We start from the raw sequence: 19343 nt of genomic DNA on the forward strand, positions 1-19343 counted from the left end.
GCTCCGGCCTTGCCTTCCAGTGCAAGGCTGAAGCAGGACGGACGTGGGGAGCAGGGGGAGATGGTGAGGAAGTCGGCGGGCGCGGGGTGGGGAGTGGTTGCTGCCGGAAGAGTCAGAGGCAGCTGGGGGACGAGTAGAGAGCCCACCACCAGGGCCTGTCTGCCTCCGGGCTCTGGAACCTGGCACGCGGCAGAGGTTCAGTAAATACATGTCTAAAGTGTCAGGTGAAGGTGTCCAGCTGAGCAGAGGAAAGATCTGAGCGGACTGTTTGGAGCCTGGCAGCCCAGGGGCTTTTGAGGGCAGTGAGGAGCCACCTGGAAGAGAGAGGCTCGGGGCTCTGTCTGGGTTGGAGAAGATGGGCCCAGCGGGGATGAAGTTGAAGAGGGTCTGAGGGCTGGTAGAGGGTGGTGAGGGCACCCCGGAAGCGGCCCCACTGAGGGCTGGAGCTGACTGCTTGTAAAAGTGACACTCGACAGCAGTACACGCAGAGGATTCATCACCAGCAAAAGTTTCCCCAGCCCAAGCCTCTCTCCAGCTCCTCCCTGAGGAGTGCTCAGCAGTGGTGGCCATGGGCGGCCTGCCCAGCCAGGTGAGGCCCTGTCAGGCCAGGAAAGGCCCAAGTGGGAGCTCACCAAGCCTCTTACATCCCCGAAAAGGCAGCCTGTCAGTCACATGCTCGACTCTAAACATCTGGGAGAAGAAAGCTGTGGTACATATACACAATGGAGTATTACTCAGCCGTTAAAAAGAATTCATTTGAATCAGTTCTGATGAGATGGATGAAACTGGAGCCGATTATACAGAGTGAAGTAAGCCAGAAAGAAAAACACCAATACAGTATACTAACACATATATATGGAATTTAGGAAGATGGCAATGACGACCCTGTATGCAAGACAGGGAAAGAGACACAGATGTGTATAACGGACTTTTGGACTCAGAGGGAGAGGGAGAGGGTGGGATGATTTGGGAGAATGACATTCTAACATGTATACTATCATGTGAATTGAATCGCCAGTCTATGTCTGACGCAGGATGCAGCATGCTTGGGGCTGGTGCATGGGGATGACCCAGAGAGATGTTATGGGGAGGGAGGTGGGAGGGGGGTTCATGTTTGGGAATGCATGTAAGAATTAAAGACTTTAAAATTTAAAAAATAAAAAACTAAAATTAAAAAAAAACAAAAACAAAAACATCTGGGAGGAGCTACTGAGGGAAAACACCAGAGGGAACTGCTCGCATCAGCAGCAGCCGCTGGATGCACGGGTCACGGGTTAGTGCACTCATCAGGGTCCCTCACGCAAGTAGTAGCTATGACACCTGAGAGGGACTCCGAGGGCTCAGAAAACAAAGAGGGACCAACGGAGTCTAGGCTGCTGCCACTATTTCGGCTACACGCAGCCCCCTCACCTGCCATCACTCAGCTGTAAGCTCTGCTCCTGGGGGAGCTCCCACTGCCCAAGCCTGGGTCTGCTCTTGCACCCCATTGCCCAGGAGAGGGAGCGCCTTACAGCCTCTGAAGTGGGAGGAAAGGCCCTGCCTCCTAGGATGTCTCACACGTTGCCCTCAGTGGGAGGGCAGCGTGCATGCTGACAGCCCACCAAGTGTTTGATGCTGAGAGCTTCAGGGGTCTCCAGCAGGAGGGGCTGGACCACATTAGGCTCTGAAAGACCCCTCCGCCCCCACTGGGGATGATGATGTAAGCAGGCACCGCTAGCCAAGGCCTGACCGGAGTTTAAACTGCCAGGTGGGAGGCTGAGAAGGCCATCCTGAGGGCAGGGCAGCAGAGCCACTGGGGAGCCTGATGGCCCAGGAGGTGGGGCTGGGAATTGGATCAGAAGACCAGGGCTGTTTCCCAGGAGAGAAGCAGGAAGTCAGGTTAGGTTTTTGTTAGTTTACTTACCTCTTAAAAACTGAAAAAGAGGACTTCCCCAGTGGTCCAGGGAAAGACTCTGAGCTCCCAGTGCAGGGGGCTGGGGTTGGATCCCTGGTCAGGGAACTAGATCCCCATGCCCCAGCTAAGACCTGATCAGCCAAATACGCAAAAGGAAACACACACTCACACAAACTGAAAAGATAAACAGTAAAGTTGTATAAAACGAAAGGCCTCCTTCATTCTTCCCACCACCCCCGCCCCGCCCCCAACCAGGGTGTGTGTCCTCACTAGCCCTCTTATACATTTTAAACTGATGTGTAAGCCATAGGTCGGGTTTGGGTTGGTCTTTTTCAGTAACTGGAATCATACTGTGCCTGTCATTCTGTGATATGCTTGTTGGAAATGTTTCCAGTCCTGCATACTCCTTTGAGCTACTACATAACATTTCATAGAATCAGTGTTTGCTCTTTTTTTCCCCTATTCTAACCAGATGATTTTATTGAAAGATCGATAGCTTAGTTGGTAAAGAATCTGCCTGCAGTGCAGGAGATCCCAGTTTGATTCCTGGGTCGGGAAGATCTGCTGGAGAAGGGATAGGCTGCCCACTCCAGTATTCTTGGGCTTCCCTGGTGCTCAGATGGTAAAGAATCTGCCTGCAGTGTGGGAGACCTGGGTTTGATCCTTGGGTTGGGAAGATCCCCTGGAGTAAGGAAAAGGCTACCCACTCCAACATTCCGGCCTAGAGAACTCCATGGACTATATAGTCCATGGGTTGCAGAGTCGGACATGACAGAGACTTTCACTTTTCAGAAAACGTAACCAGTGAATTGATAGTGCCTTGCTTAACATGCTGCTGATAATCACTGGCTCCAGATCCACGCACCAATCCTCACAGCCATCCTAGGACCACACACTCTGGAAGGAGGGACGTCCCCCTGTCCCTGTTTGGGTCGTTTATTTCTTGCAGTCCTGTTCCACCTTTGAAAATGTTCAGTTTTTTTATTTTTTTGGCTGTGCCACATAGCTTATGGGATTTTAGTTCTCTGACCAGGGACTGAATCATACCCTTGGTAGTGAAAGTGCAGTATCCTAACCACTGGACCGCTGGGGAATTCCCCTGCCTTTGAACATGTTTCAGTTCCTCTCAAGTTGAATCCCTGTAAAGTCCCTGTGAGTTGGGAGGATGAAATATCAGTATTTTCCTTTTATAGTTAAAACCAGGTCTTGATAGGGAGTTCCCTGGTGGTCTGCTGCTGCTGCTGCTAAGTCGCTTCAGTCGTGTCCAACTCTATGTGACCCCATAGACGGAAGCCCACCAGATTCCCCCGTCCCTGGGACAGTGGTTAGAATTTGGCGCTATCACTGCTGTGGTCCATGTTCAGGGAAGTGAGATCCCATAAGCCTCGTGGCGGGGCCAAAACAAAACAAAAACCAAAGTTTTGATCAAAGGGGTTCATTGACTTTTCCAAAAGCATTTGGGGACTCCCTCCAGCACCTGCTGGGCCACCGCCAGTTTGCACCACTTATTTCCAATTCCTGAGTGTACCTGTGACGATATCTTTGAAAGATGGTTGGTTAACTTTTCTTCTAATTATTAAAAACACTTGGATAGGAAGCTAGAAAGGGAGAAGGTGATGAAGGAGGGAAAGTTCCGACTGGGGGAGGTATGAGCATCCTCATTCAGTTTTTCTGTCACTCTGGAAAAGGAAATTAAAAAGCTGTGAACTTCCCATTGCTGCCAACAGTGGGTTCCTGATGGCTGCGGGGTTAAAGGAGCATCTGATTGGTTTCTCACTTCAGCATTTCACACTGCAGGGCATATTCTCTTACTTGCACTAATCTCATTAAAAAATATTTTCCCTTTCTAAATATTGTGAAAGGAAAGTCAGTTTTGTTCCCGCTTTCCTTTTCTCTCCATGAGGCAACTTCTGGAACAGGAGAATGAGCCTTGATTCACAGGATGCTGCTTTCTGGCCAGCTGCCCACCTTTCCCTCTGCCCCTCGGATTTCGTTTTCCTACAGTGTTCCCGGTCTCGATGGACATTTGGGTCATGTCATTCTGCTCTGATTATGCCCACTTTGTGCACACCTTTGAGTACAGTGCTGGGTGGGACTTAAAGGGGAGAGTCTTGGTGTGAGTCCCTGCCCATCTCAGGAGGAGTGTTTGTTGACTTGGCATCCAGCAGGCACCCCACTGCCTGCCAAGTCTAGTGGGAGACTGGCTGGCCTGTGGATTTGGGACTAAAAAGTCCAAAGGCAACCGAGTGACTAGGTAAATCGCTGGGTTTGCTTCCGGCTTCAGAAAAAGCTGCGGGCCAGGTCGGCCCACTTGTGTCCACTAGATGGCGCCAAAGCCGGTAAGATGAGGCCTGGGCGTTGGGGGCCTCGTAGCAAGGGTTCCAGTTCCTGACCCCTTCATCTCATTGGTGGAGATTCTCCCAAAGCGTCAGGTGCCTCACTTAAACACCTTGGAGGGCTTCCCTGGTTAAATACACAGGGTGCCGATAAATAGCCTTGTGGTTTGTACTCCTTTCTCAATCCTGAATCAGTCGATTGTTCCATACAAGGTTCTGTTGCTTCTTGACCCCCAAATAACAGATTCATTAACAAAATCATATTGTTTTAGGTCACTGCCTCCTGGGGGGCAGTGTTGTTTCACAGCACTGGGAAATGAAACATAAAGCCTAAAGTAGGGGTGACCAACCATCCCAGTGTGGTGGGGACTAAAAGGTTTCTGGGGACTCAAGATGTTCAGTGCTGACACTGAGGGAGTCCAGGCACATGGATAAAGCGGTGGTTCTCAGACTTTCACGTGCATCCGAAACAGCTGGAGATTCACTAACTCACAGATGGCTGGGTCCTACCCCTAGAATTAGTGGGTATAGAGTGGGGTCCAATAATTTGCATTTCTATTAAGTTCCCAGGTGCATTGCTATTGCTGGTGGGCACCTTCCAGAAGGACTGGCCTGAAAGACTGAGTTCAGTACCTGCAAATCCCAGCTTACTGCATGTCCCGTAATTTCTCTGTGTGATCCAGCAGTGTGGCAGGAAATGGGGGAGCCCAAGTTCCTCTGAGTGTCAGCCAGGAGGAACCCACATCCGCCTGGCAGGGTGGCCAGGTGCTATGGTAACAAGGCTACGCCCAGAAGTGCCCAGCCTCCTCAGCACCTGCTTCCTAGAAGGAACCTCAGCCCCTGGGGAGGAGTGAAGTGAACAAACAAATGTAGAGATCGGCCCTTGGCTAGGGAGGGTGCGTGCAGGTCCCCACCCTTCAGGAAGCAACCCAGAGAGAGCAACCTGAAGGCAAGCAAGCCTGTGCAAAGGAAACCACCCAAATCCCAGTCAATAGTTTTAGAGCTAGAGGGGGTCTCTGCAATCATTGGGTCAACCTTTTAACGGGGTGGAGGTGGGGGACATGGGCTTAGGGGGAGCCAGGAAGACAGGCTGTGAGTTGACATGTCAAGACCACCCATCAAGAACAAGGTGCAGTCAGAAGCCTCTCCCAGCTACCTTCTGGGATAGCTCTCCCTCCTCTCAGATTCTGGCTGCAGCTCAGCCTGGACGCTCACAGGCCCTCACCCTACTTGGTCCCACTCTGTAAGCCCACACCCCCCTCGTGGGCCCTCCATGCCTTGAGCATCCCCATCCACGTCAGCACCTGGGGAGCCACAGGCCGGAACAATGGAAAAGTAGAAAGAGGCTGCTGCCTTGTCCCAGCCAGGCCCCAGGCTGCTGCATGAAGACCGTGGGTTCCCGGACCCTCCCCAGAGTCTGCAGTGGGGTCTGGGGCACCGACATTTTCAAGAGGAGCTCTACACGATTTGGATGCAGGTAGCATTGGCCAGACTCTGAGAAGCCATCCTGCAGCATCTTCACAGCAGGCCACCGACAAAGAGATGATGAAGTGACAGAAACTCAAATACACTTGGGAGGAAGTGGGAGTTTATTACTGGTTCTAAACCCCAGACAATGGACAAAGCAGAGCAAGGATGTCATTTGGCCTCATGGACAGTGGGAGCTGAGGGAGGCCTGGGATGAGTTCTCTCAATTCTCATGGCTCATGTTTCCATCCAGCTGGAAATAATCACCCACGGATCACACCTGCCACCATGGGGACTGACTCCCAAATTAAACTCTGCGGGGAGGGTTGATTGGGTCAGGTGCTTCTCCCATGAACTGTGATCAGGTGAGTGGGGCCTACGTGGGCCCTGGTAGCCCAGCCTGGTCAGTACCACTCAGGGCGTAGTGGAGGGAAATAAGGAAAGAAGGGAAAACCTGGTTCCAGCCTGTCGAGGCTTCCCTCAACCCCTGGGTCTCTGGGAGGAAACTGGTATGGCAGCTAGGCTCCAGGATGGCCCCGTGATTTTCGTATCCTGGTATTCCTGGGCCTGTGCAGTCCTTCCCATACTCAACAGGGCTGACCTGTGTGACAAACAGGACGTGGCAGAAGTGATGGAGTGTCTCCCAAGGTTATGCCTTAGCAGGCTTTGCAGCTTCTTCCTTGATCACGGGCCCTGGGAAGCCCTCTGCCATACTGTAAGGACATCAGTCGGCCCTATGGAGCAGGGCTGGGACCAGGGTGAGTGAGGCACTTGCCTCAGGCTAAACTGCCCCCTCCTTATTTTTTTCTTAGCCACACTGTGTAGCACATGGGATCTTACTTAGTTCCCTGGCCCAGAACCGAACCTGTGCCCTCTGCCATGGAAGCGCAGAGTTTTAATCACTAGAATGCCAAGAAATTCCCAGGCTCAAAATTTAAGGCTGTGGGGCCTTCCCTGGTGGTTTAGTGGTTAAGAGTGTGCTTCCACGACAGGGGCGCAGGTTTGATTCCTGGTTGGGGAACTAAGATCCCATGTGCTAGTCTGGGAAGATTCCAAATGCCACGGGGCAGCAAGGACCACGTGCTACAACTACCGAGCCTATGAGCCACGACTCCTGAAGACCGCACACCCTGGAGTCCACGGGCTGTGACAAGAGAAGCCACCACAATGAGAAGCTCATGTACCACAGCTAGAAAGTAGCTCCCGCTTGTCACAACTACAGAAAGTCTGTTCACAGTGATGAAGACCCAGCAGAGTCACACAAACATCAAAAAACAAAAAAAACAAAAAAAACCCAACTTAAGGAGGTGCCAGCAAAGTCAGTAAACAAGGTAAATATTTAATAAATATTTTATTTTCATGGGGGACTTCTCTGGCGGTTCAGTGGTTAGGACTCCTTGCTTCCACCACAGGGGGCTTGGGTTCAATCCCTAGTCGGGAAACAAAGATGTGGCGGCCAAAAGAAAAAAAAGAAATAAATTTCCTCAAGCAAAAAAATCCATGATGAACAAAGTATCAAATTTCTACATAAAGTCAGGCTCAGAACTGTCTGAACCATATTGGAACTCCAAGCAAAAGGGAAAATCAGTAATACTAGTCCAAATAGCAATTCTGCAGCCCGCCAGGAGAGCGGGGAGTCTTAGTCCAGGAGCTGAGGAGCTAGTGACATCCACTCATACCCTCCAGCAGCTGACTGGATAAGAAGGCGGCATGTGTATCATCTTCCAGCTCCAGGAAGACGGCAGATCTGGCAGGGCCTTCTGAGTCCGGGCTAGGGCGACTGAACCAGAGGTCCGCATGGCCCAGCAGAACAGCAGCTGGCCAATTCCTGGTCTGCAGCCTGGTCATGACAGTGAATAGTACTAGCCGCGTTTGTGGATTGCTGATGGTGCACCAGGCCCCCTGCCAAGCCCTTTTCAGGTGTTAACTTCTCTCCTCAGTGGGGACCTGAGGTATGTTCTGTCCTAATTACCATTTTACAAATGAGGGAATGGAAATACGGAGACTTAAGTAGCTCCCCCAAGTTTACAGAGAGTGGTTGGTGTTGGGGTTTGACCTCAGGCAGTCTACTCTAGAGGCCACAATCTTCATTGCATTTGGCTGAATCTGAGTCTCAGCTCTGGCAAGAGCTGAGATTTGGTCTCTATATTGGGAAAACTACTTCACTTCTTCAGGCTCAGTGTTCACCTCTGTACAATGGGGAGAGCAGGCTTACAGCACTTGGCACCATGGTTACAGGGAAACCATGAATATCAGCATTAACCATTATTATTCTTCTGTCAGGCGGACGTGAACTTCAGATGGTAGCCTCTAGTCATGAACAGTCTCCCCCTAGTCTTTCCCTCCACATTTTTTTTTTTTTTTGGCCACACTGATCTGCTTGTGGGATCTCAGTTGCCCGACCAGGGATTGAACCTGGGCCCTTGGCAAGGTAAGCGCTGAATCCTCACCACTGGACCACCAGAGAAGTCCTCTTTCACTTTTTACTGGCTTGAATAACTATCCTACTTCACTCAGCAGGGACCCCTTGCCTCTGGTGGGATTGTAAGTACTCCTCACCTACCCCTCACGCAGTGAAGCTCAGAAAATCCGAAAAGAGCTATGGGAAGCTGGGGAGAGACTGGTGGGTGGGGAAAGAGGGATGGGAGGTGAGTCAGGCAGGGAGAATGGGGCCCTGGGGGCAAGAAGCACCCCTAGCTAGGGGAGCCCTCAGGGCCTCAAGCGAGCCAGCTTGCCCAGGGTGCCCTGGCCTCGCCCTGACCCGGAAGGAGACCTTTCTGAGCAGATACACGTGAACACAGACTAAACCGTCTTCTCCCCACCCTGCCGCCACCAGGGCAGACTCCAGAGGCCTCACAGCTGGGAGAGCTGCAGGGAGATGGCAGAGCCACCTCTGCCCTTCCTTTCCTGTCACCCCCTCCCCAATTCATGCTCATAAAGTGGCTTGTGGACACGGGCTGAGGACTAGCGACTGTGTGGGCACTGGAGTGCTGGTGGCAGTGAGCCGTGCCCGGTGGCGCCTGCTGGTGCCACTCCCCCCAGCCAGGCTACCCAGCAATCCCATCACAACTTCCCAAGTCTGTCAGTTCTTCCGAAAAGACTCACTCCCTTCTCTTAGCATCCTGCCTCCTCCCCTCCTGGGAAGGGATGGCGTTCATCCTGTGATGATGGAGGCCTGGTTCTGGGAGGAACCCTGAGACATCGGGATGAAGGGTGCTCGAGGGATTCTGGGTTCCGGTCTGCAGAGGAGGGGCGAGGCAGGGCCGATTCGGTACCCGTGCCTGGGCTGTGGTAGGCAGCCATGTGAGGACAGGGGCAACAGAGGGTTCTGGAGTCCCGAAGCTCAGGAGGGAGTAGATGCGTCCCCAGAGGAAAGGCCCCACAGAACAACGGGAGGAGCTCTAGGGGTGTGTCCTGGAGGCGAATGGGGAGGTGGAAGCAGCGATGGTGTGAGCTTTGTAATTAGCCTGGCTTTTACCTAGAATCCTCTGGGACATGATTAGATCTGCTTTTTGGAAAGCTCTCTGGCTGCCTGCAGAGAATGCATGGGTGGGTGGAGAGGTGAATGGACAATGGGGGCTGGCCCTGGGGAGAGCCTGCTGGCCGGAGAGTGCTTGGGAGGTGGGAATCCTCAGGACTTGGGGGCTGATGAGGAGAGAACCTAAAGAGGACAGTCTGAGGATTCCCTGATGGTCCAGAGGTGAGGACTCAAAGCTCTCACTGCTGAGGGGCCAGGTTCAATCCCTGGTCAGGGAACTAAGATCCCACAAGGTACAAGGCCAAAAAAAAAAAAAGACAGTTCACTGACATGGGTGATTGAGGAAGAGGGCAGCTCTGGGGAAAGTTTCCAACATCCATAGGAGAATCCAGAAGGTATCTGGAGAGCACTGTGAAACTGGGGCATCTCTCCTTAGGAGCAGGAGCAGCTGCCCCATTGTAAGGATGTCATTCAACCCTCCTCCCCCAACAGGGATAAGGCAAGCCAGAGACTTACCTTCCCTCCCCCTCCTCCCATGTGACTAAGACCAGCAAACCTACTCAGTTCAAGGGGTGGATACTCTATAGCTTCCCAGATGGCTCAGCAGAAAACAATCTGCCTGCCAATGCAGATCTGATCCCTGGGTCGGGAAGACCCCCTGGAGGAGGAAATGGCACCCACTCCAGTACTCTTGCCTGGGAAATCCCATGGACAGAGGAGCCTGGTGGGCTACAGTCCATGGGGTTGCAAAGAGTTAGACACGACTGAGCGACTGGACAACAGGGAACTAAACCCCACATGCAGCAACTGAAGATCCTTCGTGTCACAAGGAAGAAGGAAGATCTTGTGTGCCGTGGTTAAGAGCCGGTGCAGCCAAACACACACAAAGCAGGCCATGTCACACTTTGGTTTAACCTGTCTGCACAGGCTGTCTTCCCACTCAGGCCTCAGACAAAAGCACCCCCGAGAGAAACCTTCTTGATCACCCCTGTCCAAGCCAGATTAGTGGCCCCCTGCTCATTATCCCATTGCCTACCCTCCCCAACCCCCTGCCATTATCTTTACTTTCTTCATCACGCTTTCGTTATCTGACATTTCTTCTTGCTTCCTTGGTCTGTCTGTCCAGCATCCAGCAGGATGTTGGCTGTCTGACAGCAGGGTCCTTGCTAGGCTTGATGCCCCAGTATCACCGGCATCTGGCGAGGGGGTGCAGGGGGTGGGGGTAGGTGCTCAAGGAGGGTCTGTGCTGTTGGGGCACTGGTCCAAACTGCCTCCAAGCCCTAGCATTTGAGCAGCCTGGGTTAGGGGCAGGTTGAGGGAGATGTTCCCACCCTGCTCTCTGGCAGTTTCCTCTGGCACAGCCCTCCCTCCCTGTGGGCCCTCCAGCACCTCTCCTCTCCTACGGACTAAGTCTGCTTCGAGTCCTGCTCGGTGATGATACCCCTTTTCCGGAGTCCCCCACCCCTACTGTACTTGGGCAGTGAAGCCAGGAGCTGGCGGAAGCTAGGGGAGGGGCATGGGCCAGGCAGAGCAGAGCAGAGCAGCAGCACTAACTGCTGAGTCCTGTGAGATCAGAGAGCTGAGAGCAAAGCCCTGAGTCCACATCTCCCATGCAGGTTTCCAGGGCCCCTGTGCCCTCACAGCCTCTCCATGGGGTCTGAAGACCAATCAGGAGGCTCCCTTCCTCTGATTCTCTAAACCACTGTTTACTACAGAGGAGCTCCTGTTTCCTGGACTACAGAAGAGGCGGCCCCTAAATCATGTAGGTGCCTCCCCGGTGCAGAAGAGGGGTGCAGCCAGAGTCCCGGGAACACTGGCCTTTAGGTGACAAACGGGAAGAAGCGGAGGTTAAGGAGAAGATAGAAGTACCTAAAGGCTCAGAAGGAAGTCGGGAGAGGATGCTGGAGGCCAGTGCAGCAGAGGATTTTAAGGAAGCTGCAAACAGGATCAGTATGGTAAAGCAGTCCAGGGTGCGTGTGCCAATGGTTAACCACAGAGAGTTGGTAATCTTTGGTGAGGGCAGAAGCCAGCCTGGCACTGCAGCAGCAAGAAGTCTGGGACTTCCTGAGTAGCCCATGTGTGTGTGATGGAAAGGAAATGGGGCAAAAGTTAACAGGACTCAGGAGACATTGGCCTTTTTTAAGATAGAAAGTGAGCGGGACTTCCGTGAGGGGGACAGTCCAGTGGCTAAGACTCCGTGCTCCCAACGCAGGGGGCCCAGGCAGATCCCTGGTCAGGGAACTAGATCCCACATGCCGCAACTAGATTCCGTGTGCCACAACTAATGATGCTGAACCGAAGATAGAAGATCCTGCATTGGAGCCAAACAAACAAACATATATATATATATACACACACACATAGGATGGAACGTGAACATGCTTACATGGAAGGGAAAGGCAGCTGGGAGGAAAGAGAACCTCAGCGATGCAGGGAGGACCTGGGGGATGGGGATGGAATGGGACGGGTGGAAGCAAGGCAGAGAGGTGAGGTGATGTAGAGCAGAGATGAAGGACTTTTTCCAGAAGCACCTGCCAGCCCAAGTGTAGAAACAAATCAAGGGTTTTTTCTCCTCCTCTTCCAAACCCTCATTTTATGGAGGTAGCAGTCTTGTCTGTACTTTGGTAGCAGTGCGGTTCCTCGAGAGTGAGTGTTAACAATAAAACCAGCTAGATAGAAGAAAATTCTCCATAAAAGCCAGCAACAGCAAAACTAGCCCAAAAAAAAAAAAAAAAAAAAAGCTTCCCTGGTGGCCCAGCAGTAGTCTGCCTGTCAATGCACGAGACAAAGGAGACTCGGGTTAGACCCCTGGGTAAGGAAGACCGCCCCTAGAGGAGAGCATGGCATTCCACTCTAGTATTCTAGCTAGAAAAATCCCCACGATGGAGGAGCCAGGCTACAGTCCACAGGGTCCCAAAGAGCCATGACTGAAGTGACTGGAGCACAAGCCAGAAAGAGGCGGGGGCAGTGTCAACAGGGCTACATTTATGGTAAAATAATAGGAAGGCGTCTTGCAAAATGACTGGAGAAAACCGAGGTATCAAAACAGGTCTTGTGTGAATGAACGGTTAGCTCCAAATCTAATTTTGGTTCTACTACAAATGATTATATGCTTTTAGGTAGGTAAACTGTTTCCTTTTGTTTTTAACGCATTGTTAAAAGGCAGTGGAACTAGACAGCTGCAGACTCCTTGGGCTCAGAGGCTTCCAGCCTGAGAAATTTCCATGAGTCAGCAACCATGGGAACAGCCTCAGGGGCTCAGCCTGGTGGCTCTGCCCCCAGCCCGCATCAGATCACCAGCAGTGTGGCCACCTTCTCCCTGAGGTTGTTGTGAGTCTGGAGCTTGCCTTAGCCACTCATTTTTCCTTTAAATTTGTCTCCAGAATTTGGGGCCCTTTCTGGCCAGGATAGAGATCTTCGTATTACGGACACCAGAAGGGAACTATGTCCCGTCCTAGAATGAAAGAACTGCCCGGGAGGGAAGAGGTTCTGTCATAAAACATCTCCGAGATCAGTTCATCTGGTCCAAGCTTCCCATTTCACAGGTTGAGACACACAAGTCACCCCCCAAAAGCTGTGTTTTGCAAACTTCACAGATGGTGTTAGCACGTGTGCGCCCTACACACGGGACAGGGTAGATGGGTAGACAGGGCTGTCTTGGAAAGACTGGGAAACTGAGGAAAGAGGGAGGTAGCCTGTTCAGATACTAGCAATTAGTACATGGAGCCAGAATGTATTACAGAGATCTGTGGCACACCCATTTTGGGGCCAGAAGAAACAGAATCTTCCCTTTGATTTTTTGTGATCTCCACGGGTAGCTGGTCTACAGGTGTACTGAGTGCTTTGTTGTATAATACGAAGATTTCCCAAAGATGCTATAGAGGCACATGATCCCTCAGGCAGAAACAGTATTCACAGGATACTAATACATGAAACATAAAGGCAGTGTTTGCCACAGGATTTTTCATTCTTTAAGGGATTTAATTATATTAAAGAGCTAAATGAATCTGTTCCAAAAAAGATTCCATTCCCCTTTCACAGCCAGCTTCATGGTGAAAGGTTTCTCAGGACAGGTAGCTGTCCTCAGAGACAATTAACTGAGGCTTCCGGCTATTGTTGTGGTTGCCTTATTCAAAAAGGCTGAACTCTGAGGAGTCCCTGACAATCACGGTAGGGGACAACACAGGCAGGAAACTCACAGATTGTTGAGAAAAGGACCTTAAAAAAAAAAAAGGCAGACAGAAGATGCTGGGAAGGTAGGTAGTCAAATAAAGGTCTTTGAGACTACAGACAAGAAGCTTACGGAATGCACATGTATAATCACCGACTGGCTGTGACAAATTTTTGTCCTCACCAGACCTTGGACTCTGAAGATAGTTCTCATTATAATCTGGAAGTCCAGTGGATGGATGTGGGAACATCATTGCTCTCTATTCCCTCTGTACTATTTAAAAGGTTCAGCAATTTTGCTTATGCTGCAAGAAAGCAAAAGCCTTCAGAAAATCAATCTGGGGACTTCCCTGGTGGTCTAGTGGTTAGCAATCTGCCTTGCAATACAGGGGATGTGGGTTCCATCCCTGGTTGGGGAACTAAGATCCCACATGCCTCAGAGCAACCAGGCCCACCCACATGCCACGGCCATGCGCTTGCGCGCTCTGGAGCCTATGTGCCACAACTAGAGTCTCTGGTGCTGCAATGAAAGAGCCACATGACGCCAAGGAAGGCCCTATGGAGCCAAATGAATTATTAAACAGAACAACACAAAAAAACAGGAGGTGGCGCTGCCTTTCCAAGTGGCTCCTTCAACTGGAAAAAAAAATCCATCTGTTCAATCGAAAGAATTGGAGAAAATATTTGCATATCATTTTATCTGCGAAAGGACTGATACCCAGAATATATATTATAAAGAATGTCTATATCACAGGAACAAAAAAGATCCAACAACCCAATTGAAAAAGTGGGCAAGAGACACGAACAGATGTTTATCCAAAGAAGACATACGTGGGTAAACCTTGAAGCCATTATTTTAACTGAAGTAAGCCATAAACAGTAAGAACAAATATTGCATGATTCTACTTGCATGAAGTACACAGAGGAGTCAGATTCACAGAGAATGTGAGACAGTGATTACCAGGGGCTGGGGCAGGGAAGAAATGGGAGTTACTATTTAATGGGGATGGAGTTTCAGCTTGGAATAATGAAAATTTCTAGAGATGGACACTGGTGATGGTTTCACAACCCATGAATATACGCAATGCCGCTGAAATGTACACTTAAGAATGGTTAATATGGGACTTAGCTGGTGGTGCAGTTGATACGAATCAATGCAGGAGACACAGTTCAATCCCTGGTCTGGGGAGATTCCATATATTTCCTAGTTTTACCATTCCGTTTTTTTTGGCCATGAGCAAACATGTGGGATCTTAGTTCCCTGACCATGCACTGGCAGTGCAGAGCCTTAACCCACTGGACCACCAGGGAAGTCCCAATTCACCATTCTTAAGATGTAGAAATGCATTAAACTTGAGAAAAACAGTAACTTTCCTTGAGCCCATCTCAGAGCTATTATAAAGCACCTGAATAAACTGAATTTGAAGGGGTAAGAAACCCATCCAAGCAGAGAAGGGCTGTACTGAGCATGCCATGTTATGCTGAGCATGGGAGAAAAAGGTGATGCCACTGGAGAAAAGGAAGAAAAACTAAAATTTAACAAGATTTTAAAAGCCAAGTGTGGGCGAGATTATCAATTACGACAGCAGGGAGGACCAGAAAAGAACTCACACTCACATGCAAACTCTTTTCTAGGCTGGGTCTCCAAAAGTACAGAGCAAGAGAGAGCCACCCCTGGCGGCACATGCACGCCATTAAGGATCGACAGCTCTGGGGCGAACAGATGTGGAAACACACCTCCTTCGAAGGAAACCTTTCCTCCACAGCCCAGGCAGAAAGCTATTCCAAAGCCACTAGGGAGGACCTGAAGTATACTGCTCTAATGTTTTCACACTGTACATGCAGTGTATAATATATCTGAAAGTAGACTGTGATATATTAAAGACACATGATATGAACCCTAGCACAAACACTAAACAAACCAAAAAAGCTAAATATGAATGAGTGAGTCAACATGAGAATTCCCAAAAAGGCAGTAAAAGAGAGGGAAAATCATCCAAAGAACAGACCCAACAAAGACAAAACAGCAAGATTATAGATGTAAATACAACTCTACCAACAACAATTAAACGTAAATTGCCTAAACACTCCCATTAAGAGCAAATGATCAGACTGGATTAAAAAAAGTCCATCTATATGCTATCAACAAGAAACCCACTTTAAATATAAAGACATGGACAGACTGAAAGTAAAAACATGGAGTAAGATATATCCTGTACACATTAAAAGAGAGCGTTAAGTGGTAGTACCAATACCAGATGAAACAGACTTTAGGACAAGGAATGTAACTTAGGCATGAAGACATGCATAATTTAAAAAGAGGTCAATCAACCTAAACCTATCCAGACATAACAATTATAAATGTGGATATCTTAAAATAGAGCTTCAAAATACATAATCTAAAAATTGATTAAAAAAAAAAGAATTCAAAATAGACAAACTCAGAATTTAGTTAAAGGCTTCAACACTCCTTTGTTGGTAATTGATAGATCAAGCGTACATAAAATCAGTCAGGATAAAGAAGACCTTATTTAACACCACTATCAAGGAGAAGGAAATGTCAACCCACTCCAGTATTCTTGCCTGGGAAATCCCATGGATGGAGGAGCCTGGAGGGCTAGTCCATGGGGTCGCAAAAGAGTCAGATACGACTTAGCGACTAAACTTTGCCACCACTACCAAGCTACTTAACCTGCTTGACATTTACGAAACATTCTACCTGACAACAGTAGACGACACATTCTATGTAAGTGAACACGGAACATCTACCCAGAGAGATTATTCTGGGTTCTAAAACAAGTCTCAATAAAAAGGACTGAAATATACAAAATACGTTCTTTGGCTACATGGAATTAAATTAGAAATCAGCAATAGAAAACATCTGGGAAATTCCCAAATATCAGGAAATTAAACAAAGCACTTTAAAATATATATTAATAACTTATGTATCAAAGAAGACATCACAAAGGAAATGAGAAAATATTTTAAGTAAATACAAAAAATTCTTTCAATATATCGAATTTATAGAATAGATAAAGCAACATTTAGAGGAAAGCTCATAGCTTCAAATGATTAGATAAAGAAGGTCTCCAATTGAAAAACCTAAGCTTTTAAAAAACAAAACTAAGCTACCTTAAGAAATTGAGGGATTGTGTGTGGAAACAAATTAAACCCAAAACAAGCCAAAGGAAAGAAATAATAATAAGAGGTAAAATCAATTACAGTAAACAAAAAAAATCAAGAAACCAATAGCTGATTCTTTGAAAAGATAGATCCTGAGACATTAAGTGAACAGTAGGAAATATTATGTATAAACTTATGGCCAATCAATGACAGTTTGGTAAAATGGGGCAAATTCCTTGAAAGTATCAAACTACTAAAACTCGCTGCTGTTGTTTAGTTGCTATGTCGTGTCAGACTTTTGAGATCCCACAGACTGTAATCCGCCATGCTCCTCTGCCCATGGGATTTAATAGGCAGGAATACTGGAGTGGGCTGCCGTTTTCTTCTCTAGAGGATCTTCTTGAACCAGGGATCAAACCCACATCTCCTGCTTGGAAGGAGCCACTAGGGAAGCCTGAAAGCTAAAGCTCACTCAAAAAGAAAGAGAACCTGAATAGCTCTCATAATCAAAGGAAGTAAGTTCACAGATGAAAAAATGAAAAAAGAAAATTCAAGGCCAGGATAGCTTCTCTGGAGAATTCCACTAACATTTAAGGAAGAAATAACAACCCTCACACACTCTTCCAGAAAACAGATGAGCGTATACTTCCCAACTCATTTTAGGAGACCTCCATTACTCTTGATACCAAAACCAGACAACAGCATCATCAGAAAGCAAAGCCACTTTTCAATATTCCTCATAAACATAGAAATAATTTTAGCAAATTGAATCCAGCAACATATTAAAAAGATCATTACCAAGTGGAGTTTATCTTGAAAATGCAGCAGAGTTGGTTCAATATTCAAAAAGCAATCAATATAATTCACTGTATCAACAGGCCAATAAAGAAAAGTCATGTACAGCTCATCTCCATAGATGAAGAAACACATGTGGCAATATTCAACATATAAGCTCTCAGCAAACCAACAGAAGAGGACTTTCTCAACTTGATAAAGAAAAACCTATGGCTATCATAATCTTAAATGGTTAAAGACTAAATGTCTTCTAAGACGGAGTCAAGAAAGATGTCTCACTCTTACCGCTCCTTTCAAAAGGAGTGTTTTGCAGGATGTTGAGCTGTTTAGACAGTGTGCACCCCGAGCAGTCAGGGTGGAACTGCTGACCTCTTCCTTGGGAACTACACTCAGCATCTCAGCATCAAGCTATCATAGCTGAGCATCTCAGCTTTATCTTGATTTATTTTGTACAGCTGTTAGCAAGGTATGTCCCAATGTAACTGCTTCTTTACTTTTATGCACTTCAGCTTATGAAATGTCTCAGAGGAATGCTCTACCTTCAGTGAAGAAACCTGGATATGGTCAACTAATTTTTTTTGGGGGGGGGGGGCAACTGATTTTTGACAAAGATTCTAAAACAATTCAAAAGAGGAAACAATAAGTGGACATTTATGTTAAAAACAAAACAAAACCAATAACCTCCATTATGTACAAAAGCCAACTTGAAACTGATCGTAAAGTTAAAATGTAAAACCTAAACTATAAAACTTCTGAAGAAAATATAACAGGAAAACCTTGAGTTAGGCCAGAAACCATAAATGAAAAAAGTTGATAACTGAACTTCATTACATTAAAATGCCTGCTCATCAAAAGGCACTGTTAAGAAAATGAAAAGACAAGGCATTCCTGTAAAAGGGTTGCATCCTGAAATATAAGGAACTCTTACAAGTAAAACTAAGAAAAAAGCCAGAAAAGGGGCAAAAAGTATGAACTAATACTTCATCAAATGATGGCCATGGATGGCAAATAAGCATATGAACAGATGCTCAACATACACTTAACTGCAGATGAAAACCACAATGAGATACTACCTATTAAATGGCCAAAGTGTTTTAAACTGACAAAGTGCTGGTGAGGATGTGAAGCTACTAGAAATCTCAGTGTCGGTGGGAATGCAAAATGGTAAAGCTACTTTGAAAAGCAGTCTGGCTTTTCAAAGTCAGCAGTTTTGTTAAAACCGACAAATTCTAATGGCAAAGACTAGAAACCTAAATATCTTATACTGGTGAAGTAATACAACCCATTCATGGAGAGGCCAAAAATAAACTGAAACATCTATGACTTCAACAAGGATTTTCAACAAGGATTCCAAAGCTATTCAATGGAGAAAGCACAGTCTCTTCAAGAAATGGTACTGGGACAGCCACATACTAAAAAACGAAGTTGGACACCCCCTTATCTAACTTCATATGTAAAAATTAACTCAAGGGGCTCCCCTGGTGGTCTGTCCAGTAGTTCCAATGCAGGGGACGGAGGTTCAATCCCTGGTCGGGGAACTAAGTCTACTAAGCCTGCAACTAGCCAGCACACTGCAACGAAGACACCGTGTGTCGCAACCGAGACTTGATACAGGCACGTAACTTAAAAAAACAGGTCTTAAATATAAAACTATCAAACTATTAGAAGCAAGGGCTTCCCTGGTGACTCAGACAGTAAAAAACCCACCTGCAGTGTGGGAGACCTGGGTTCGATCCCTGGGTTGGGAAGATCCCCTGGAGGAGGACATGGTAACCCACTCCAGTATTCTTGCCTGGAAAATCCCATGGACAGAGGAGCCTGGTGGGCTACAGTCTATGGGGTCACAAAGAGTCAGACACGACTGAGTGACTAAGCACAGCACATCAGAAGCAAACTATAGATAAATTTCATGACCTTGGATTTGGAAGTAGATCCCTGTATTTGATACCAAAAGCACAAGCAACAAAAGAATAAGATAAGCCAGACTTCATAAAAAGTGACAAAAGTTTGTGTGTCCAAGGGACATTAACAAGAATGTGAAAAGACAACTTCGAGAATAGGGGAAAATATTTAAAAATCG

This window comes from Ovis aries, chromosome 12 (genome assembly GCF_016772045.2).
Source record: "Ovis aries strain OAR_USU_Benz2616 breed Rambouillet chromosome 12, ARS-UI_Ramb_v3.0, whole genome shotgun sequence".
Classification (NCBI taxonomy): Eukaryota; Metazoa; Chordata; class Mammalia; order Artiodactyla; family Bovidae; genus Ovis; species Ovis aries.